This window comes from Tasmannia lanceolata, unplaced genomic scaffold (assembly GCF_043159265.1).
Source record: "Tasmannia lanceolata isolate RefF3 unplaced genomic scaffold, GAP_Taslan_0.1 ptg000018l, whole genome shotgun sequence".
Taxonomy (NCBI): domain Eukaryota; kingdom Viridiplantae; phylum Streptophyta; class Magnoliopsida; order Canellales; family Winteraceae; genus Tasmannia; species Tasmannia lanceolata.
The window spans coordinates 4,925,705-4,949,317 of record NW_027518695.1 but is presented as its reverse complement, the minus strand read 5'-3'; the positions used below and the strand labels follow the sequence as shown (position 1 = coordinate 4,949,317).

The 23,613-nt window shown below is 40.5% G+C and overlaps 2 long non-coding RNA genes and 1 pseudogene across 2 annotated transcripts; 1 reads left to right on the top strand and 2 right to left on the bottom strand.

Annotated features, from left to right (window-relative positions):
• Positions 1 to 5,111: 5,111 nt before the first annotated feature.
• LOC143851762 (uncharacterized) lies at positions 5,112 to 6,648 on the bottom strand. The gene is made up of 3 exons (XR_013236495.1): positions 6,438 to 6,648; positions 6,167 to 6,228; positions 5,112 to 6,080 (listed from the first exon to the last, which is right to left on the bottom strand). It is a non-coding gene; the product is annotated as an uncharacterized LOC143851762 (long non-coding RNA).
• Positions 6,649 to 14,838: 8,190 nt separating this feature from the next.
• LOC143850780 (uncharacterized) lies at positions 14,839 to 15,507 on the bottom strand. Its single transcript, XR_013236049.1, has 3 exons — positions 15,372 to 15,507; positions 15,097 to 15,151; positions 14,839 to 15,008 (listed from the first exon to the last, which is right to left on the bottom strand). It is a non-coding gene; the product is annotated as an uncharacterized LOC143850780 (long non-coding RNA).
• A 3,331-nt stretch (positions 15,508 to 18,838) lies between these two features.
• On the top strand, positions 18,839 to 22,939 carry LOC143849525 (gamma-glutamyl peptidase 5-like; annotated as a pseudogene).
• The last annotated feature ends 674 nt before the right edge of the window (positions 22,940 to 23,613 follow it).

The following is a 23,613-nucleotide window of genomic DNA, read 5'->3' as shown; positions in this document are numbered from 1 at the left end:
ATATTTTGTTGAAGGAATATGTGAAGAAGATAAGAATTTAATTCAGCGACAACAAAAACTAAAAAAGGTTTTGATGCCTATAAGTTTGACTTCATGATGAAATGCAAGGAAGGCAACTAAGCTACTCATTTCTCAAGCTCTAACCCTAAACGAAGATGAAAGAGTTCAGGTTAATTGTTCTCTCTGTTCCTTGTGGAAAATTTATTTGCGAATTAGTCCGAGGCTTGAACCCGAAACAAGAAAACCTCTTTTGAGCCAATCCTTTTCTTTTCTCTTTATTTGATTCAATTTCTCAGTTCCTATGGATATTGATCATGCAATGTTTGTCACCATCTGTTTCCATAACTTATCCATTGTTATTCTCAGTCGTTTTTCTATTCATTTCACAAAGGTACAGCGGAAGTTCCCTGATGCATTTTGTAATACCTACTTGCAGAATTGTTCCGGGTCTTGTTTGCTCGAAGTTTCAAATCATGCTTACTGCTATAGAACCTTCTGTTTGTAACCCTGAAAAGTGAAACTAAGGCACACTCTGTATCTCTTCTAGGCAGTGCTGTGTTTTTTTTTCCATTCCCGAGAATGAAAAAATGTGGAGGAAATTGTGTTCACCAAATCTGGCCTTTTCCTTGAATTCCTTGTAGCTAAAACTGGTGTTTTTTTCTGGAACGAAGCGGAGTTGCTCTCCACGATTCTGTTCCCACTTTGCCCGCTCTGGAAAGCAGAACATGAGTTGTGTTAGAGTACAACCTAACTGTCTTTGGTACCTTTTAGCATTCCCAGCTGAAAGAATTGACAGAGCAACCATTTGATTCAGAGCGAGGATTTAATGGGCTCATATGAACTGAGGGATTGTGTTTTAATGGTCTAAGCAGGTACAAGGTATACTGCAGTTGTATTCCCACTTTGTTTTTTGTTTTTTTTGGGGCAAACTTTTAGTAGGCATCCTTTTTAAAATCTCTCCCTTTTATACTACTTTTACTGAAGTTTGAGTTTGAATTCTGATTTCTTGTCATATGTGAAGGTTAGGCATTTCAATTGCTCTTATCACATCTTTGATTGATAAAATTACATAAGTCCAACTCAGGTTTTCTATTCGGTTTCTAGTTATGGGCTTTAGCGAGTCTTCTACTGTAACTGTGAACCAATGTTCCAAAAACTTGAGCAAGCACAAGTAGGCGATCTGAGTCGAGTTTGCCCTCATCAAACCCTAATCAAGTTTTTGGGTATTTTACATAGATCTATAACGCTGTTGGGTTCGAGGTTGCCTCCCAAATTTGATGAGGATTTGTGACTCACCCTTGAGGTTGCATATGGGCTCTTGATCTATCAAGCCTAGTTTAGGGTTCTGTCAAGATAAGTTAAACGGTTGAATTTTGTAGTCTTTAATCACGAGCAAAATTTTCCATTAAAAAAAGAAGAAGAAAAGAATCACGAGCAAATTTTTCGTTTTGTTGAAAGAGGAAGGTTATATTGAAGATGTGCCTTTGCAAAAACTAGCTTAAAGGGCGCCCCATTGGATCCACCTCAGCATATATTGCATTTATAAGAGCATAAAAGTAAAAAAATTTATATGGTGACATGGATCCATGCAAGCGCCCTTGCGGTTGGTTTTTGCAAGCGTGACCTTCAATTTACCATTCCTCTTCAAATGACCAAAATGGCCAGAATACGGAACTTCCCAGGTCTTGGATGCAACCAACGCTGGCCAAATTCTGTATCCGTGATGCAGAACGTGCAGCGTGAAACAAGTATTTTATTCTTCATCTTATATTTTTGTCATTTCATTTGTATATTCTCGTATCCTTACTAAGGTTTTTCGATTACTTTCAAAAGAGCGAATTGAACCTGTTTAATGTAGTTAGGGGTGATTTACCTTTTATGATTATTTTACTAATGATTTTTAACTTTTATTTGTGTTGCTTTATATTGAGATTCTTTGTTTAGGTAAGTTAGAATAGGGTTTCTATTTTTGGGTTTTTCACTATCTATATAATGTAATAAATAATGACATGAGAGAAGGAGGTAGATATATTTGAATAAAGTTAATTTTTAGAGCCTTTGCTCTTTCGCGTGGGTGATGAAGCTTGGCTCCTTTCATGTGTTAAATTGGTACGAGTTTTCAATAGGGCTGCAACTCGGGTCGGGTTTTGGAGAACCCAACCCTACCCGAGAAATCGGGTCGGGTCGGGTTTTTTTTCGGAAAACCCACGATTCCCAAACCCAGCTCTACCCATGATAAATCTCGGGTCGGGTTTTTTCACATTAACGCAATTTTTAAAGAAAAATTCTTGTTTGGCAAGGCAACTCAATTCATAGAAGTAGAAATTACACTCACATTACACTTGAATCAAACAGTGATGCAATTACACTCACATTACACTTGAATCAAACAATGCTGTAATCAAACAATGTTGTAATTACAATCAAACAATGCTGAATCAACTCAACTCATAGAAGCAGAAATTACACTCACATACAATAACAATGGGTGCGTGGGTTTTCACTTTTAACTTTTAACTAACAATAGAAAAAAATGTACATACTATAACTTATGTAACTCGGGTCGGGTCGGGCCCCTTCAAACCTGGCTCGACCCGAAACCCATGAAACATGAACCCAACCCAGGTTACTTCGGGTCGGGTCGGGTAAAACCCGGCTAGAGTTGCAGCCCTAGTTTTCAACCCCCACGAGATGATTTAGTGCATGCTTGTGTTATCTCCATCTTTTGTTGCCGCTTAATACTTCAATAAGAAAATTCAGAGCCGTGATAGATCCCCGTTTTGATAATGGTGAAATCACCTTGTTTTATACCGGTCGAGAAGATGGCGGACGACGTTTGTCATGTGTGGCAGCCCGTCATGTACGGTAGACATGGCATTCACTTGAAAATTTAACCCTCACAAAGGGTGTCTCGAAATGTTAAAGTCTTGATGATTATAGCTAGATGACAGTGGTGGATGTCACATCATATCGATCTATCCGATGTGATATCGTTCTTTAAGCATGCATGGCATATTCTTTTCCCACTTTATACGTAGACCAAACCAGAGATCTGATCCAATCACCTTGCAGGATGTTATAGACCTTTCTCTTGTTTTTTTTTTTTGAGGGGCTGTGTTGCTCAAGATAAATTACGTGAATCAAGGCAAATGACATTTCCACGCCTTCGAAGTTAAAATATGAGAAGTGATATACTCGCCTCTTATTTTACTTGGGACAGACCTCTGTTGTGTATTTATGAATTATGACAACCCTTCTACACTAGAGGGGGGCTGTCCCAAGTAAAAAAAAGGAAAGGGGGGCAAATATATCATTTCCCTAAATTATTAACTGAAACAATATCATAAGTGGTGAGGCAGTCTTGTTGAGACGAATATATCATTCAATTGCATGTCTGTAAAATATATAAATAGATTGAGCCCTCCAGCCAACATCACCACTACATTCCATCTCTAACACCACCTGCCCGATGGCAGCTAATTAAGATGGCATTTAGGTGTTCTCCCACCTACCCATTTTCACATAAGCTTCTAAAGATAATCATGGTCTTACACTGTTCTCTAGTAGTAACCCATGTACAGTTGTAACAAGCTACTATCACCTTCACAATCATATTTCTCCCTTCCCGTCGCTCTCCTCAGCCTGCTAAGGACAAGGTCAATCAAGAAATTGAAGGGGGTGTTTAGGCAAATTAACAGTGAGAATTACATTCATTAGAATGAAAAAGAAAAAAGAAAAAGTGGGTGTGTCTTTATTTTCAACTTTTGAGTAGTAATTTTTTTTCTGTTATGCAGGTGAGAACCGGAAAAGTGATGGCAAAAATAGACGTGTCTCTTCGCATTAGCAATGAAGGTAATGGTGTACGGTCAGGGTAAGGAAAGCTTCGTCTCACCAATATCCGAAACAGGCTAGATTTGTATGAGCAAGTATTTGGAAGGCCTGCTGAGGGCTAACTCTCTCTCTCTTGCTAAGCTGCCCTAAAGTGTAAGATTACAAAAATGGCCTCATGCTTGGAGCCTATGACCTGTGTCCTGATTTGAAAAGGGTAACATTTTTCTTTTCAACTTCTTGAAAAGTAGCCCTGATTTTACGTATCCATTTCTTATTAGGCAGACTGTGCAAAAGCCCTTTCTCTAGGGACCTTAACCGGGTAGAACTCACTCCTAAACCTAGCCATTAGAGGGAGGGTGCCCATTCCCTTATAACCCGTCCCATCCCATCCCTTTCACTTATCCAATGTGGTAATATTTGCTTTTGCCCTGTAATTACGTACATTCACATCCTATGAGCTATGACACATTATTGAGGGATAAAAGGAAGGTTAGGGTCTCTATTCGATCATATGAATTTTGTCCATTAAAAATGAATAAAGCTGGTTAGATGGGACGGCCCTGATCGTCTTGTTATGAGATATTTGTATTTTCATCCTTCTGGGGTCAAACTAGTGTACAAATTAAGGGTCAAGATTGGGGCGGACTACCTAGGCTTTTTTTAACTAAAGCGCATGTGTGGATCCCACTGCCATCTAGATTAAGCAACTTAGAAAGAAAAGCACCGTGTTTTGCTTTTCTAATTAATAAAATACCGACAATGCCCTTAATTAATAAAATACCGACAATGCCCTTGGAGAATGGGGGTAATCCAAGCTTGTAGAAAGATAAAAGAGTATTTTGGTCGTTTTTGGGGGGCATTTTGTGGTCCGAGTAATCTATACTTTTATGTAGAACACTAACAGCTTGAAAATAGGAAGTACTTGGAAAGGAAGGCAGAACGGAACATTTTTGACAGTAGGAATCAGAATCGAGGCTGGAGGGCCAGCCAAAAAGCAAGAGTCCCAGAGCTAGAACTAATTTTGGACAGAAATATAACGAAACACAAATTGCTATCCCATCTCTGTCCCCACGTTTTTCCACTATAAACATCAAGCGATGATCTTTTCACTCCCTGTAGGATGATGCGCCCCCTTGTTAACGTGATTTTACGTCAAAAAGCGTTAATTCTGACCAAATTCACGTTAAAGGGAGCGCATCAGGGAGGTGAAAAAATCATCTCCCTCAACATAAAAAAGACGACAGAGGAAGTAGGGGTCGGACGGATCCACTTCGGGTCGGATCCACCTATGTCACAGCCACGATCCATTCAAATTCCTTATCAGTCGGCTCGGAGTCGGATTGTTCTTCGGATCCTACTTTCCAAGTCATGATCACGATCCATTTAATTTCGGACCGTCTATCGGAGTGTCCTATTATGTCCCACTAAGCTAAGTAAACAATTATTTTTTTAAGGCGAGCAATTTAACAGCTTGAAGAGATCAGTGCAGAGGGATCGACCTCATTGAGGGCGAGCTGTGGAGGAGAGAGAAATCAGAACCCTAAATCTGAGTTTTTATGTTAAAAAAATGAAATGGAATAAAAAACCTAAAACAATGTAAGATCTACGAACGAGGGAGTCTCTCTCGATGTAGCTCTTGAGGTTCTTGTCTTCTTGAGAGAGAGAGAGAGAGAGAGAGAGAGAGAGAGAGAGAGAGAGATTGGGATTTTGGATCGCCGTTGCTGTTAATGGTAGCCGGGTTGCCAAAAGAAAAAAACCCTAAAACCCCACTCTTTTCCTTCTGGAAAGTATGAAATGAAATGACTGAAATGAGTGAAATCACATTCCCAACCGATTCATCAAGTGATAAGAGAGGTTTTGACAACAATACCCTTCATAGAATGGTTAGCTTTAGTAAAATTTGGTGGGTATTTTTGAAAAACATTTCGGATCATCACTATCTAATGGGCAACTCTGGCGTGCCCATACCCAATCCGAAATTTTTCGGGTCCCAGATTTGATGATCCAAAATATGCCCATGATCCTATTCATATGTTTAAATCCCGTTCATTAACGTTCGGATTCGGAAGATCCATCGGACCGTCTGGATCCATTGACTCTCCTAATAGGAGGTAAAGAAGAAACAGAAAATGAGAGAGAGAGAGAGAGAGAGAGAGAGAGAGAGAGAGAGAGAGCACCTAAAGCAGAAAACGACAATTAAGCCGATGAGATTGATTTTTGCCTCCAACGTCCAGGATTCAACCTCTGATCTGAGGAAAGCGGAAGAATCAGAAAAAAGAAGAGGAAAATTGCATATAATTTTTTGGTCTAAGAAAGTAGAGATTTTAAAGCTTACCAGAGTGTGGCATTCTGTCAATCCTCTCTCTATCTCTCATTCAAAAACCTAAACCCTAGAGCCTAAGGAAAAAAAATACAGATCTGATTAGAGAGCATGCAAATGGAGATAATAGAAGAGATAAGGAATTCTTAAATTTGTAAAGAAACGGAAAATCTGTCATTACAGAGGAAAAAAGCATTCAAATCTTTTGCTCTTGTACTTTACTAGCACTAGATTTTCTCCGCAAAAAAAATGAGCGTGGAAACATTTTCTCAGCCAAACAACATACTGGAGATCTTTTCCTTGTCTTTCTTCTTCGGTAACTCAAAATTTCAAGGATCTCAATCTCTGTAAATTCGAAAAAAGCGATTTCTCAACGTGTTGGCGTTCGAGCACGCTGCCTTTCAGCCTTGAAACCCTAACTTCTACCCTTCCAAGCCATTATTTATCTTGTCTCGATCTTCGTAAAGAAAGAAATATCGTAGCTTTCAGAAGAGAGGAATGCTAAACTCAGAGGCGCCCTTGTATAAATAATATGAAAGGGCGCCCCCATTCGTTGAAAGTCGGCAGACTGCTTTTAAAAATAAATCTGATTCTTTAGTAAATAACGAAATTACCACCGAGGAAAGTAGTTGTTGCAACTTGCAAACGTTCAAATCATTCACCCAACTTCCTTGACCAAATTAACCTCCTGTTTTCTTTATGGCAGGTGAGGTTTGACGAGAGAGAATGAGAGAGACGTTCGACCTTCACCCAACTTAGTAAATCGATATTAACAAACTTGGTTTCCTAGGCAATTTGGCGGCTTCTTCTTGAGGAGACAAATCCAACTCAACTCAACTCAACTCAACGCAACTCAACTCAACTAAGCCTTTCTATCGAACTAGCTAGGGTCGGCTAATGAATCATATAGAAAAAATTTCATGAAGAAGGTGAAAGGCTAGACCTGACTCAAATTGACTAAGTCTAATCGTGACACTGATTGGGTTCATCTACATGGATCATTTTCTTCCATTCTCACTGTTTTTATCCAAGTTGTCAGATTAATAAGGCAAAATCTGCTAAAAAACGAGCGTTGTTGTCTCCTGCAGAAGTGTGCTGCGAAATGGCTTTCCCACGATAAAGCCTAACAAATACCAAATCAAGCCCCTGGATCCACATTTGGGTAATTTGATTACCTTAATTGCCACAACGTAAAAGGGCGCACATGCAAACATCTAGCCACATAGGCGTCCCAATGAATCGTCTGATCCAAACACATTCATAGCATCCCTAAATGCAACGGTAAGTGATTGCTTTTTAGCTCACTTGAAATGAACGTTAGGGCCACATCAAAAAGGATTTTGTATGCTGTATGAGAGTGAACTCCGGTATTTTTTGAAGAGTGCAGTGGAGCCTACTTCATATGATGATCCAAAGCGTTCATTTGTTGGGCCAGAATGTAAATTGGCTATAACCAATAAATCATCTCAATAGGGATTGCACATTATAGAAGCCTCATCAGATCGGAGGGTTAGGATCATCCTATACAGATGATTCATGGGGCAAAGCCTATATATTCTAGTATTCTTACTAAGGATCTTCAATCACTTATCAAACAGCCTTAGATCGTACGATTTGGACGTGATTTAATGTAGTTAAGTGTGAGATCCCACATCAGAAAGGGAGGAAAAGTTCCTGGGCTATATATGTGGATTTGCCTTCTTGAGATCCCACATCGGAAAGGGAGGAAAAGTTATTGGGCTATATATGTGGATTTATTCTCTCCCTATGTAGACGCGTTTTCTGCAAAAAAAAAACAAAACCGGGGAGGGTAGATGACCCAGAACCGGACAATATCTACATAGCGGGGCAGGGGCGTGGCATAAAGTGGTATCAAAGCAGGACCTCTCATCCAGTATGGTGTGCCAGCGAGGACGCTGGGCCCTAAGGGGGGTGGATTGTGATAGTCCCACATCGGAAAGGGAGGGAAAGTTACTGGGCTATATATGTGGATTCCTCCTCTCCCTATGTAGACGTGTTTTGAGAAAAAGTTAATAGGCTATATATGTGGATTTGCCTTCTTGAGATCCCACATCGGAAATGGAGGAAAAGTTATTGGGCTATATATGTGGATTTCTTCTCTCCCTATGTAGATGCGTTTTCTGCAAAAAAAAAAAAAAACAAAACCGGGGAGGGTAGATGACCCAGAACCGGACAATATCTACACATCAAAGCGGGACCTCTCATCCAGTACGGTGTGCCAGCGAGGACGCTGGGCCCTGAGAGGGGTGGATTGTGACAGTCCCACATCGGAAAGGGAGGGAAAGTTACTGGGCTATATATGTGGATTCCTCCTCTCCCTATGTAGACGTGTTTTCTGTAGAAAAACAAATCCGGGGAGGGTAGATGACACAGAACCGGACAATATCTACACAGCGGGGCAGGGGTGTGAGATAATGGTATCAGAGCGGGATCTCTCATCTAGTACGGTGTGCCAGCGAGGACGTTGGGCCCTAAGGGGGGTGGATTATGAGATCCCACATCGGAAAGGGAGGAAAAAGTTCCTGGGCTATATATGTGGATTTCCCTTTTTGAGATCCCACATCGGAAAGGGAGGAAAAGTTATTGGGCTATATATGTGGATTTCTCCTCTCCCTATGTAGACGCGGTTTCTGCAGAAAAACAAAACCGGGGAGGGTAGATGACTCAGAACCGGACAATATCTACACAGCGGGCAGGGGTGTGAGATAATGGTATTAGAGCGGGACATCTCATCCAGTACGGTGTGCCAGGGAGGACGCTGGGCCCTAAGGGGGGTAGATTGTGATAGTCCCACATCGGAAAGGGAGGAAAAGTTATTGGGCTATATGTATGTGGATTCCTCCTCTCCCTATGTAGACGTGCTTTTCGCAGAAAAATAAAATCGGGGAGGGTAGATGACACAGAACCAGACAATATCTACACAGCGGGGCAGGAGAGTGAGATAATGGTATCAGAGCGGGACCTCTCATCCAATATGGTGTGCCAGAGAGGACGCTGGGCCCTAAGGGGGGTGGATTATGAGATCCCACATCGGAAAGGGAGGAAAAAGTTCATGTGCTATATATGTGGATTTCCTTTCTCCCTGTGTAGACGCGTTTTCCGCAGGAAAAACAAAACCGGGGAGGGCTGTGGCCTAGAACCGGACAATATCTACACGGTGTAGGGCCGGGGCGTGACATTAAGGGTGATTTACATTTTAAGATTATTTTTCTAATACTTTTTTAACTTTTATATTCAAATTCTTTGTTTAGGTAAAGTTAGAATAGGGTTTCTATTTTTGGGTTTTTCACTATCTATATAATGTAATAAATAATGACATGAGAGAAGGAGACAGATATATGTAGGGCTGCAACTCGAGCCGGGTTTTACCCGACCCGCATCAACCCGACCCGAAAATAACTTGGGTCGGGTTCAGGTTTCATGGGTTTCAGGTCGAGCCGGGTTGAGCATTCAAAAGCCCGCATGAATCTCGGGTCGAGCCGGGTTTGAAGGGGCCCGACCCGACCCGACCCGAGTTACATAAGTTATAGTATGTACATTTCTTTCTATTGTTAGTTACAAGTTAAAAGTGAAAACCCACGCACCGACTGTTATTGTATGTGAGTGTAATTTCTGCTTCTATGAGTTGAGTTGATTCAAGCGTTTGATTCAGCATTGTTTGATTGTAATTACAACATTGTTTGATTACGGCATTGTTTGATTCAAGTGTAATGTGAGTGTAATTACATCATTGTTTGATTCAAGTGTAATGTGAGTGTAATTTCTACTTCTATGAGTTGAGTTGCCTTGCCAAACAAGAATTTTCCTTAAAAAATTGCGTCAACGTGAAAAAACCCGACCCGACCCGAGATTTATCATGGGTAGGGCCGGGTTTGGGAATCGTGGGTTTTCCAAAAAAAAAACCCGACCCGACCCGACCCGATCCGAGATATTTCTCGGGTAGGGTTGGGTTCTCCAAAACCCGACCCGCCCGACCCGAGTTGCAGCCCTAGATATATGTGAATAAGTTAATTTTTAGAGCCTTTGCTCTTTCAGGTGGGTGATGGTGCTTGGCTCCTTTTATGTGTTAAATTGGTACGAGTTTGCAAACCCCCCACGAGATGATTTAGTACATGCCTGCGTTATCTCCATCTTTTGTTGCCGCTTAATACTTCCATCATCACCCGGCCACTACGTATGCTGTAAGATAATTGAGAGCGGCGAAAGGTCCTCGTTTTGATAATGGTGAAATCACCTTGTTTTATACTTTAATACAGGTCGAGAAGATGGCGGACGACGTCTGTCATGCGTGGCAGCACGTCATGTACGGTAGATATTTGCATTCACTTGAAAACTTAACCCTCACAAGGGGTGTTTTGGTCATTAACCCGTCTTATAAGGGATTTTGGTCGCCCCTAAACTCCCTCTCTCTCTCAAGAAATGTTAAATTCTTGATGATTATAGGTAGATGATAGGCGAGAGCTGTGGATGTCACATCATATCGCTCTATCCGATGTGATATCGTTCTTTAGGCTACCGATGTGATATCGTTCTTTAGGCATGCATGGCATAGTATTATGAACTTTTTTTTGTTTGAAATAACTATTTGTATAAAATGAAAAGAGAGCACCCGAGAAGGGGCAACTAAAGAACAATAACAAGAAAGATACAGGAAACAAGAAGTATTATGATCTTATCCCACTTTATAAGTAATCCAAACCAGAGATCTCACCCAACGACCTTGCAGGATGTTTCCGCTCTTTCCCTCTTTTTTGGGTGCGTGTGTTGCTCGAGATAAATTACGTAAATAAACCGAGATGCAACATGTGAATCAATGCAAATGACATTTCCACACCTTTTAAGTTAAAATATGAGAAGTGATATGCTCGCCTGTATTTTACTTGGGACAGACCCCTGTTGTGCATTCGGGTGTTCCCCGACCTGCCCATTTTTTCACATAAGCTAGCTTCTAAAGATAATCATGCTAGTAACCCATGTACAGTAGTAACAAGCAACTATCACCTTCACAATCATATTTCTCCCCTCCCGTCTCTCTCCTCAGCCTGCCGACGACAAGGTCAAGCAATAAATTGAAGGAGGTGTTTAGACAAATTAACAGTGAAAGAATTACATTCATTAGAAGGAAAAAGAAAAAAGTGGGTGTCTTTATTTTCAACTATTGACTAGTATGCAGGTGAGATCCGGAAAACTGATGGCAAAAATAGACTTGTCCCTTCGCATTAGCAATGAAGGTAATGTTGTACTGTCAGGGTAAGGAAGGCTTCGTCTCACCAATATCCAAGACCAGGCCAGCTTTCCTCCGGGCGATCTATTAGCTTACTGGTCGATCTGGAGTAGGTCACCGCCTCTTTTGTTTCCGTCCTATTGCTCCCTTTTTAACTTCTGTCTTTTCACTATCTCTGATAAAGGTCATAAGTCTCATAACACTTAATCATAAGAGCTAGAGATTCACCCTCACAATTACATAGATCACATCGATTAGTTTCATATCATAAAAACCTTTCCGTTGAAGACTCTCTATTGTCAGGATTCGATGATGAAGAGCCAACCAAGAGGTCTATAGGCAGGCAGGTTGAAAATAAAGGATTGATGGGGCTACCTCCTGAACAAATCTGCACATCAAAGGCAGGTCGGCAATTCGTGAAAGCACTCAACTGATGAAAGGGGGCGAGAGGGGATGACATCAAAGATACCGGAGATGGGAATGATCGAGATCCAAGGATCAGATGAATGCTGATACCTGGACCTCGAATGGAGGGATGGCAAAAGGATTGGATGCGGATCACGGGACGTGGCTGCAACTGGATCTATCAATGGATGAGCTACTGGATATGCGACTACTGATGCTGCTTCATTCGCTATCCCACGGTGCGAGATTGAAAGCCATCATCAGTAGCTGAGAAATAAGAAAGACCTGTAGCATATCCATTAGTGGATCGAGATCGGGAAACGTAACCAAAAAGGTGGCTCAGACAAAGGTGCCTTCTTATTGGTTGCTGGCATTACTGAACGACTAAACCGCTGCTAAGGGCGCCGGCCGGAATAGGAAAAGAAGAAAAGCCTTTCCCCGTGCGTGCTGGCATGCTAGCGTATGAGAGTAAGGGAGGTTTAAGCTGGGAGAGATGCCTACTACTTAAATGATTAAGGTGGTGGGACGGCAGATCAGGGCAAGTTAAAGAGCATGTGAAAAGCATGAACTTCAGAGCCAGAAAGATGCTAGATTTGCATAAGCAAGTATTTGGAAGGCCTGCTGAGTGCTAACTCTGTTCTCTTGCTAAGCTGCCCTAAAGTGTAAAATTACAAAAATGTCCTCATGCTTGGAGCCTGTGACCTATGGGTGCAACTTTGGCCCTATCAGCCCTGACCCGCCCTGAGCCCGAACAAGGTCAGGGCTGGATTTTCTAACCCTGAGGGCGGGTCAGGGTTCATTTTTTTTTTTTTTTACCCTGACTCAGGTCAGCCGGGTTTTGGGTTAATGCCTCGGGTACCCTGACCCGGCCTGACCCTGAGTTTTCTGTTATAGAATTGAACCATCTGTGCATGTTTCTTTTGCTAATGTTTTCTATTATCTTGGATTGATGCTTCTTTAGATTATTATTATTAATTTTCTCTGTTGCCCGCATGTTGTTGAACTCATATTGTCTTATTTTGTTCATTTTATCTGTTTATTGATCATTTTGTTCCATATGATAAGTGGTTGCTTTATTTTTAGCACTCTTAACAGGTATTTGCACTAGGGTCAATTAGGGCCGGTCCGGCTCGGCCCTACCCAATCAGGGCCAATCAGGGGCCAGGGCCAGCGCAATACCCTGTAGGGCGGGTAATGGGTTGAGGTTTTCCGGCCTTGACTCAGGGTCAGGGCGGGTAAGGGCCGAGATAATGGGATCCAGGGTTGGGCTAGGGTTTTGAAAAACCCGACCCAACCCGACCCTGTTGCAACCCTACTGTGACCTGTGTCTTGATTAGAAAAGGGTAACATTTTCTTTTCAACTTCTTGAAAAGTAGCCCGGATTTTACGTACCCATTTCTTATTAAGCAGAAGTGATAGTGCAAAAGCCCTTTCTCTAGGGACCTTAACCTGGTACAACTCACCCCTAAAACCTAGTTATTAGAGGGAAGGCGCCCATTCCCTTATAACCCATCCCCATCCATTTCTCTTATCCAATGTGGGACTATTTGCTTTTGCGTGGAACTGCAACACTTTCATATATGGGTTTTTGGTAAGGTGCTATTGCCCAATCCTACCTGTAATTACGTACATTCACATCCTATGACACATTATTGAAAAGGAAGGTTAGGGTCTATATTCAATCATTTGAATTTTGTCCGTTGAGAATGAACAAAGCTGCTTAGATGGGACGGCCTGGATCGTCCTGTTATGAGATTTTTGTATTTCGATGCCTATGGGGTCAAACTAGTGTACAAATTAAGGGTCAAGATTGGGGCGGACTACCTAGGCTTTTTTTAACTAAAGCGCATGTGTGGATCCCACTGCCATCCAGATTAACGGACCGTTTGAAATAGCGTTCAAAACGGCGTTTTGCAAACGGAGGGGATATGCGCGCAATTTTATACGTTACGTCAAATACCAAAAAAGTGAGGGTGTTAATATCATTCTTGAGGACACAAATTTGTTAAATTGTTAATATTTAATTCAAAACGAGGGGCTGCTGATATAGTTATATGATCTCTTAATTTTAATTTTCTAAAGACAAAAAAATTAAAAGAAACCCTAGTTTCTTACTTTCTTCATCTACTTTGCAAAATTGCAAACCCTCTCACGCCTCACTGCCTCAGCGCCTCCACTCGTCCTTCAAATCCGGCAAATCCGGCTGTTGAGAAGAAGAAGGAGAAGAACCCCAAAGGTATAGCCATTTATTTTTTCGACAATGATGTTTCATTTTAATAGTGTTTAAATGAGATCTTAATGACCTTTTAATAGTGGGCCTAATGAGAGAGTAGTTGAGTTACATTGAGGCCAACCAAACAATGCCCTTTTTGGTCATTTTACCACTACAACTCCGTTTTGGGGCATTTGCAACCAAACACACAATACCTCCGTTTGCTGTTTAAAACGCCGTTTTGATATGGCCAACCAAACATGAAAACGCCGTTTTGAACCAAAATACCGTTTTGCAAAACAGCGTTTTAAACGCTATTTCAAACGGTACGCCAAACACACCCTTAGAAAGAAAAGCGCCTGTCTTGCTTTTCCAATTAACAAAAATACCGACAATACCCTTGGGGAATATGGGGGTAATCCAAGCTCGTAGAAACATAAAGAGTATTTTGCCCTTTTTTTGGGGGGGGGGGGGGGGGGCATTTTGTGGTCCGAGAAATCTATACTTTTACGTAGAACATATTTGGAAAAGAAGGCGGAACATTTTTGTCACTAAGAATCAGAATCGAGGCTGCAAGTCCAGCCAAAAAGCAAGAGTCCCAGAGCTAGAACTAATTTTGGACAGAAATATAACGTAAGACAAATTGCTATCCCATCTCTGTCGCCACGTTTTTCCACTATAAACATCAAGCAATGATTTTTTTCACCCCTGTAGGATGATGCGCCTCCTTGTTAACGTATTGTTTACGTCAGAAACTCAAAAAACGATAAGTCTGTCTGCCCACAATTCACGTTAGTAGGGGGGCGCATCATCCTACAGGGGGTGAAAAAATCAGCTTCCTAAACATAAAAAAGACGACAGAGAAAATAAAGAAGAAACAGAAAATCAAACGGGGAGAGAGTGAGAGAGAGAGAGAAGAGCACCTAAAGCAGAAAACGACAGATAAGCGGATGAGATTGATTTTTGCGTCCAACGTCCAGGATTCAACCTTTGATCTGAGGAAAGCGGAAGAATCAGAAAAAAGAAGAGGAAAATTACATGTAATTTTTTGGTCTAAGAAAATAGAGATTTTAAAGCTTATACCAGAAGGAAGCATTCTGTCAATGCAATCTCTATATCTCGTTCACAAACATAAACCCTAGAAACGTACAGATCTGATTAGAGACAATGCAAATGCAGATATAGAAGAGATTAGGAATTCGTAAATGTGTACAGAAACGGAAAATCTGTAATTACAGATGAAAAAAGTATTCAAATATTTTGCTCTTGCAATTTTCTAGACTCTAGTACTTGATTTTCTCCGCAAAAATGAGCGTGGAAACATTTACACTTTTTTTTTTTCCAGCGAAAGAACATACCGGAGATCTTTTCCTCGTCTTTCTTGTTCGGTAACTCGAAATTTCAAGAATCTGAATGTCTGTAAATTCGAAAAAGGCGATTTCTCAACGTGTTGTCGTTCGAGAACGCTGCCTTTGGCCTTTGAAACCCTAATTTCTCTACCCTTCCAAGCCATTATTTATCTCGTCTCGATCTTCGTAAACAAAGAATATAACGTAGCTTTCAGTCATTCAGAAGAGAGGAATGCTAAACTCAAAGGCGCCCTTGCATAAATAAGATGAAAGGCCGCCCCTATTCTTTGAAAGTCAGCTTTTAAAAATACATCTGATTCTCCAACTCAGATTAATAAGACAACTCAACTAAGCCTTTGTCCTAAACTAGTTGGGTCGGCTAATGAATCCTTTAGAAAATTTTAATAAAGAAAGTGAAAACCTCTATCCGGCTCAAACTGACTTAGTCTAATCTTGACACTTGTTGGGTTTGTCCACATGGGTCATTTTCTTCCATTCTCTCCTATCCAAGGTCATGTTCTCTGTTATGTTCTAGTGCTCAAGTATTTTCTCAGTGTTTCTAACCAAGTTGTCAGATTAATAAGGCAAAATCTACTAAAAAGTAAGCGTTGTTGTCTCCTTCAAAAGTATTCTGCGAAATGGCTTTCCCACGATAGAGCCTAACAAATACTAAATCAAGCCCCTGGATCCACATTTGGGTAATTTGATTACCTTAATTACCACAACGTAAAAGGGCGCACATGCAAACATCTAGCCACATAGCCGTCCCATTGAATCGTCTGACCCAAGCACATTCATAGCATCACTAAATGCAAGGGCAAGTGATTGCTTTTTAGCTCACTTGAAATGAACTTTAGGGCCACATTAACAGGGATTTTGTATGCTGTATGAAAGTGAACTCTGGTATTTTTTCGAAAAGTGCAGCAGAGCCAACTTCATAGGATGATCCAAAGTGTTCATTTGTTGGGCCATAATGTAAACTGGCTGTAACCCATAAATCATCTCAATAGGGATTGCACATTATAGAAGCCTCATCAGATCGGAGGGTTAGGATCATCCTATGGAGATGATTTATGGGGCAAAGCCTATATATTTATGTTGTGTCCCACGAAATGAATGGTTTGGGTCATCCTACCAAGTGGGTCCCACTGTAGTTTTAAACGTCTTCAGATTGGAGGGTTAGGATCATCCTATGGAGATGAGTTATGGGTTACGGCCTATTTACGATGTGGCCCAACATATGAACAGTTTTTGGCAAGCCATTTCGGGGCTCACTTTTTTGGAGAGAACAGGCACCATAGATAAATGAATTAGACAGCCATACAAAGTGCGCATGTGTTGAAGATTTCTCCTGCAAAAGTGAGCCTCTAAGTGACCTTCCGTAAAAAATGAGCCTCTAAATGACCTTCCGTTAAATTGGGCTTCCAAAATTGCATGTTGACCATGCAGACTAGAAGTCATGTTTGATGTGCCTCCTCTCTATTACTCTACATTATAGCATCCGTTAAATGATAATTAGGAACTTGTAAAATATGGGATTTGCTAGGGACCATCCCAGAAAGAATTTCACGGACGGGTTGTTGCATGAGAGAACAGCCACATAAGCTCACGTTTCAACCGATTTTGTCTCATTCCTTTAATTCATCTGAGGTGGCTGGTCACTGATGCAACAGCAGCCAGACGTGAAACCTCTGCTTTTGTCCCTAGCAAATCCCGTAAAATAAATAATGAGTGCAAGTATCAATTTCCTAATATTCGTCATTAAAAGTAAAAGAACAAGTGACGATTGCTTGTTGAAGTTCGTTTTGGTGGTCTACTAGCTAGACTTATAGTTGATTGGTTGAGGCGGTCACCTTAACATCATTCATTTCTGGAACGTATGGCAAATTTCCGATCTGATTAGCCACTGGTGGGCCATGTTGTCACCCCACTAGGCCTCTTTGCTTTGCTATTAAGCAACGTGTAGTTTTTTGGAAACACAAGATTCCCCGTTTTGATATGACGGGCAAAACCAAATGGAGGATAACGAACTAAGATAATCAGTTTATTTAATGTGCTCAAAACCAATTATCTTTCCCCTTGTGGTTTTAATCATGGTTTTAAATTTCGACCGAAATCCAGGGACCGAAACCGAAATTTGGCAAAATTTCGAATTTCGGCCATTACCAAATTTTGGCCGAAATTTCGAGAAAATGCAAATTAAAAAAAAAGAATAAAGAAATTCGGAACTTTTGACTTTCGAAATGAATTAAATAAGCTTTTTTAATTATTACCAAATTTCGACCAAAATTTCTAAAATTTAGGGGTACCGGTACCGAAACCGAAATTTTAAACCATGGTTTTAATCCTTCTCTTTCAAAAGCCATCATTATTCACCTCATACCTACAAAGAGATAAAGTTATTAAATACAGAGGAAAAAATAGGCTTGATTATTTTTATGTTTAGAAAGTGAGAAACAAGTTGGGTAGGTTTTATTTAGTATACAGGGAAAGAAGTCCAGGTAAAAAGTGAGTTAGATGGGATATTGAGACGGAAGATGAGAGTTTTGTTAGGGAAAAATGGGAAATAGTACATACATATCTACAAATATCATTATAATGGGAGATTTTATATGTTATCTAAGCAATTTGGCAAAAGCTATATTGTGGCTCCTATTTTTCAGTAGAGATGTGCCACCTCATACGAATTAAATGAAGTCGGCCAATGAAGCTATCTTTTCCCCTTGAAAAAGAGGGGCCGGCCTCGAAATGGCTTTGTTCGAAATTGACTAGACACTCTACATTTATTATATAGTGGTGCTATTATGTTATATGTACACTCAAGCCTTGTTCGGCAACCATGAATGTTTCTTTCATGAAAAATTAGTTTCTCAAGTGGTGAGCGAGCGGGGGGAGGAGGGCTGAAGGAGAGACTTGAGATGACACGAATGAGTTACGTGTGAGAAGTGGCTACAATAAGGAAAAATAAATCATATTTTTTGTGGAGTCTTTTTTTTCTTTGTTTTCAGGCTGTTCTTACCCTCTTCCCACTTGGTAAGAAAAGCTTAAAAATACAATCATATGGATATCATAGCCATTTGAACATTGGCTTGCAAATTAATAATTGAGAGAGAGAGAGCAAAAATGTGCAATAATTAGCGTTCAATTGGTTAAAAACACTAAGGGCATGTTTCATCACGATGACAACTTATTCCATGAAATATTAGTTGGCCCAATTGTGAAAGAGGAGCTGAGGAGGGAGAAGGATGCTTGAGTGTGCAATATTGTAGATATTATGAGAAATCTCTATAAAACAGAGAAAAAAATACACAACTTCTGATTGTCTTTTTTTTTTTTCCTGCACCAAATTGAGGTGTTACCAATCTTACCAAAGGCTACAACTGATGGATGGAAATGACGCAACAACTATCTTTATTGAGTGGCACCATCGTGAGATAGGCCGGGTGCACGATGGGCCGGGTTAATCACTCCCAGGAATGGTTGAAGCCCTTCGAGCACAGGGCATCTCTGGCCCCAATAAGCCAACAACACCCCTCACTCCAATACTCAAGTTTCTCCCTCCTAGTCAATCTCTCAAAAGTGGTCGTCAAACATGTTGAGAAAATCCACGGGGCAAATCCGATCTGATCATACACAAATTAATGTAAAAGTAGAATATAAAACAAGCCACGAGTTGAACACTGAGATTTATGTGGTTCGGTCAAGCCTACATCCACAGAAGAGAAACACAATCCTCCACTATGAGAAAACAATAAGCAAGGATTATAATAGATTAATCCAAAACCCACAAACCCGCAACCCTTTCCTTGCTTCTCTCAACCAAGATTGTAAGAGAGAATAACCCGAGAAATAAAACCATAAGAAGAAGACCCAAGAAGAAAACCCACGAGAAGAACCTAAGAAGAAACTCTCTTTCTCTCTCCCTCCTCTCATACTTTCTCTAGCCACTCAAGCCCACAAGCCCTAGCGGCTGTCTGCACAATCTGAGTGTCTCAGAATAGGCTTTAAATAGCTAAAAATAACGTGAAAAAGGTGTACGGTGGCTATTTCAACGTGTTTGTAGGGGCATTTGGGGAAGATGGGGAAACATGGGATTTGTTTAGGGTGGTGGAGGGAGAGTTTCCAGACATGGAAGAGCTTGTTTAGCTAAGATGGTTTTGTTGTTAGTGGTAGCTCTTATGATGCATATGGGAGTGATGTGGGGATCTTGAGGCTATGCTATCTGTTGCAGATCTTGGATGCTATGCAAAAGAAGGTGTTAGGGATTTGCTTTGGACATCAGGTATGTTCGTTTTGGGTGGAGGGGGATCATTTTTTTTTCTCTTTATACGTTTTTGTTAACATGGGTTTTGTTGCTTAGGTGTTGTGCCGTGCATTGGGTGGTAAGGTTGGAAAATCATATGGGGGTTGGGATATTTTGCTGGAGGACTTGCCCTCTTGCGAGTTCCTTGATGGCTTAGAGGAAATCCCTACTTGTGCTTCCATCATTCAATGCCAGCAAGATGAGGTACATCTCTCTCTCTCTCTCTCTCTCTCTCTCTCTCTCTCTCTCTCTCTCTCTCTCTCTCTCTCTCCAGTGTAATTTAGCGTCACAGGCAATATGCCCATAACAACCTCAAGAACAGCTTATTCAAGAATTTCTATCCCCATAGAAAACAGCCCCAATTGGCACGGGCATTCTAGAATTCAGGGATAGCTGGATTCAAGATAGATTTGTGGTATGGATATGGTGTGAACACGGGCTGTTTTGTAGGCTTGTAGCTTTGCAATCTCACAGGTGTGCATCTCGGTAACAGATGGTACAAATTTGCCGTCAAGTGGTATGAGAATTCGTCTGGGACAGCCCCCGTGGTATGAAAGAATAGTAATAAAAAATCTAGAGGGAGCTTTTCCAAGTAAAGAAATGGGGCGAACATATCACTTCCGGATCTTAGTTAAAGACTTTGTTCCTCAAAAAGAGGTAAGAGAGAGACGCAGGAGTTTCAATCCCAGCTTACCTAACAAAAAATAGGGTGTGTGTTTGAAGGTTGTTAGAATTTCGAACCCTTGTTGAAATTTGAACTCAAAATTTTGAAAGGGAGATTCAAAATAAAGAATCTCCTTTTTATTTTCAAATCTCTTGTCCTTTATGTTTTCTTGAGACTTGAATCCAAAATCTAGTGTGGTGTGTGAGTGGGTTTGAACTCCAATGACTTTTAGGATACATTAGAATTTGTTGGGTGACCCAGTTTTACATGAATAAAAGTTCATAACACGTGCGTCGGGTCGCTATCGTGGTCCGAGGTTCGGGTTCGAGTTTGAGTTCATAACTAGTAAGCGAGTGCACATCTACTGAGCCTGTTAGTGTTGTTTTATATTGGAGCTTTGATTCACAGATCCCGGTTACATGTAGGGGGCAAATACGATTCTTAAAGAGAGTGACCATGTGACACGACTCAGTCGTTTTTCCTTTTTCCTCCAACAATCAGATTTTACAAAGGGTTTTATCTTTGAATCGATAAATGCAATCCACCTCCTTCAATTTTATTTTACAGCAGTATCAAAATTTGGGTTCGGATAGCACAAAAGTTTGGTTATCAAATTTGGTTTGGATAGCAACAAAGGTTGGTTCGAGTTATCTAATTTAGGTTCAGATATCACCAAAGTTTGGTTCAATTTAGCCAAAGATCAGTCCCTTTATCTCTTTACTATAATATATAGATCCAACAATCTTAAGAATCAAGTATTCATCTATCATTTTCCAACAAAGGTACTGTTAGCATGTGTTTGGATTGCAAAATCGGAACAAAGGCAATTTAACATTCGATATACCTAATGTAGACGAGGAATGCTGAATGCTTAAGTGTGTGAAAAAACCATTTAGTCCAAAAGCTTAAGCTTCTAGAGTTGGTGTTATTTAATAATTTGTACCACTCTCCGTCACATGTGGCCCCTCTTTTGGGTTGGGCGTACACGTGCGTTTTAAATATCAAGGAGTTGTTGTGGTCAGGCCAAGGTCGGATGGACAGGCTATGATACTATGACAAGAAAAATATTTTACTAAATCTTGAATGATTACATAATACCCCAATTAGGGAAATGATTTCAGCGCTCCAATGTTTTGATAAACATGCGCTCCACAAGTTTGTCGTGTAGTATTTAAAGGGCTTTAAGAGCTTTTTGAGAACCGTAATATTCCTCCGACAGCCCTTTAAACACTATACGACAAAAGTTGGAGTGCATGTTTATCAAAACAATGGAGCGCAGAAATCATATCCCCCCAATTATTGCTTATATAGAGCACTTAATGGATACCAATGGAAAGATATTAAGATTAGAAATAAAGTGGTAATCCTAATCTAGTTTAGTATACTAATCTAGCCTAAGTTCCTTATCAGGCTTAATCAAATCCAACAACCTGATCTTAATCCAATGGTGAGATGTGGTAATATCTTATATACTCTTAACACAATGTAACAGGTGTGGGAGGTCCCATTTGGGGCTGAGGTGATTGCCTTCTCTGATAAAACAGCTGTGGAGATATTCTCTATTGGAAACCATATTTTAGGCATTCAAGGGCATCCAGAATACACCAAAGACATTCTATATAATCTCATAGACCGTCTCCTAAACACCAATGCTATAGAGGTACTACACCTCCACTCATCTATACTTCGTTTATCAATTTGATGTGATTTCTTTCTCCTCAAATTTGAATGAAACTGTCATCAGAATGGTTTCGCCAATGATGTGAAATCGAGGCTAGTGGCATCTAAACTTTTTTTTTTATGGGTAAGACCCCTACCATATTCATTAAAAAATTAAAAAAAAAAAAGATACATCGGCCGGGGGGGGCGGGGGGGGGGGGGGGGGGAGCGCACATATACCCAACAAGACAGAGACCAAAGCTCATGGGGGGGGCCTTAAAAAGCAAACAGATTGAAACACACAAACAAAAATAACAAATCCTCATAGCTAAATACTAGCGGCGAAGAGGACTGGAGAGAGGGGAGCTACAATCTCAAGTAGCTATGACCTGCAGCATCAAGAGCTACAGTAATTGCAAGCTCCCGGGGCATTAGATTAGTAGGGATATCCTCCCCTAAACAGCAGCAATTAGGTTTGGAGAGGTAATCCGTTGCGGAATTGCCTTTTCTCCAAATGTGTGAGATCTTCCATTCCTTAATTAGAACTAATGTAGGTTTGATTTCCATCAAGATAGTGATTGCTTTCCACGGACAGTCCCAATTTTCTTTGATAACATTTACCGTGATCAGTGCATCTGACTCAATCCAGACTTTTTGGAATCCTGTGTATCTCCTCTTTTTTCTGCCTAACCGAGAACATGGCATGAACCTGACCGAGGTGGTCGCTAATTATTCCTCCGATGCCGGCCTCATCCTCATCAAGAGCAGCATCAGTATTTATCTTCATCTCTCCCTGCTCCGGCCGATAGGCAGCTGAATCTGATAGAAAGGTTTGGGAGAAGATTTGCAAGAGATTTCTCAAGGGCAGATTGAACCCTTAATGAAGAATTTGGTCACATGGGTTCTCTTTCTGCCATTTCTCTTCTCTTTACCATTTGTATCTTAGCCATCTTGTTTCTTTCCATGATGGCATTTCACAATCAAAGATATTATTATAAACAAGTCTAACAATATAAGTTTGTAGATTAGAATAATAACTCCCTGTATTTATCTTTTGAGCCACTGATGATGCAACCACTTCTTTCCTTTAAAAAATAAGCTTTGCTTTTCTTTCTTCTAATCGTATTTGTCATTTTGTAAAAGGTTTGTCATATGATTTGGACAGCTTGTGGCATTTTGAACGGGCCTAAAGAAATGTAATCAATGTAGGTAAATTTGGAATTAGAAGCGCATTAAATATCTTTTATTATATTTATTTTATGCACACGTGCAAAATATGGTGTATTGTTTTTTTTTTTGAAATGGTGAATCATATTAGAATGGAAAGGGAAGCCCGAGGTGGGACAGCCCAATAGAACATATTACAAGATAAGAAAGCAGAAACAGATAAACAACAGAACAAGACATAAAATATGATGTATTGTATGGAAAACATAGCATAACTGAAGTTAGGGGGGGTCATAAATATACTCCCTTGTTTTGATATTATCACTTTCCACTTCTTGTTGATGTCAGTTACCACTTCCCACTTTATTTTAAACGTGTTCATCAATTTAAGTAATATAAATTAAGTACAGAACATTCTCAACTCTTTCTTGGAATCCTATGTTAAAACCTGGCCAATA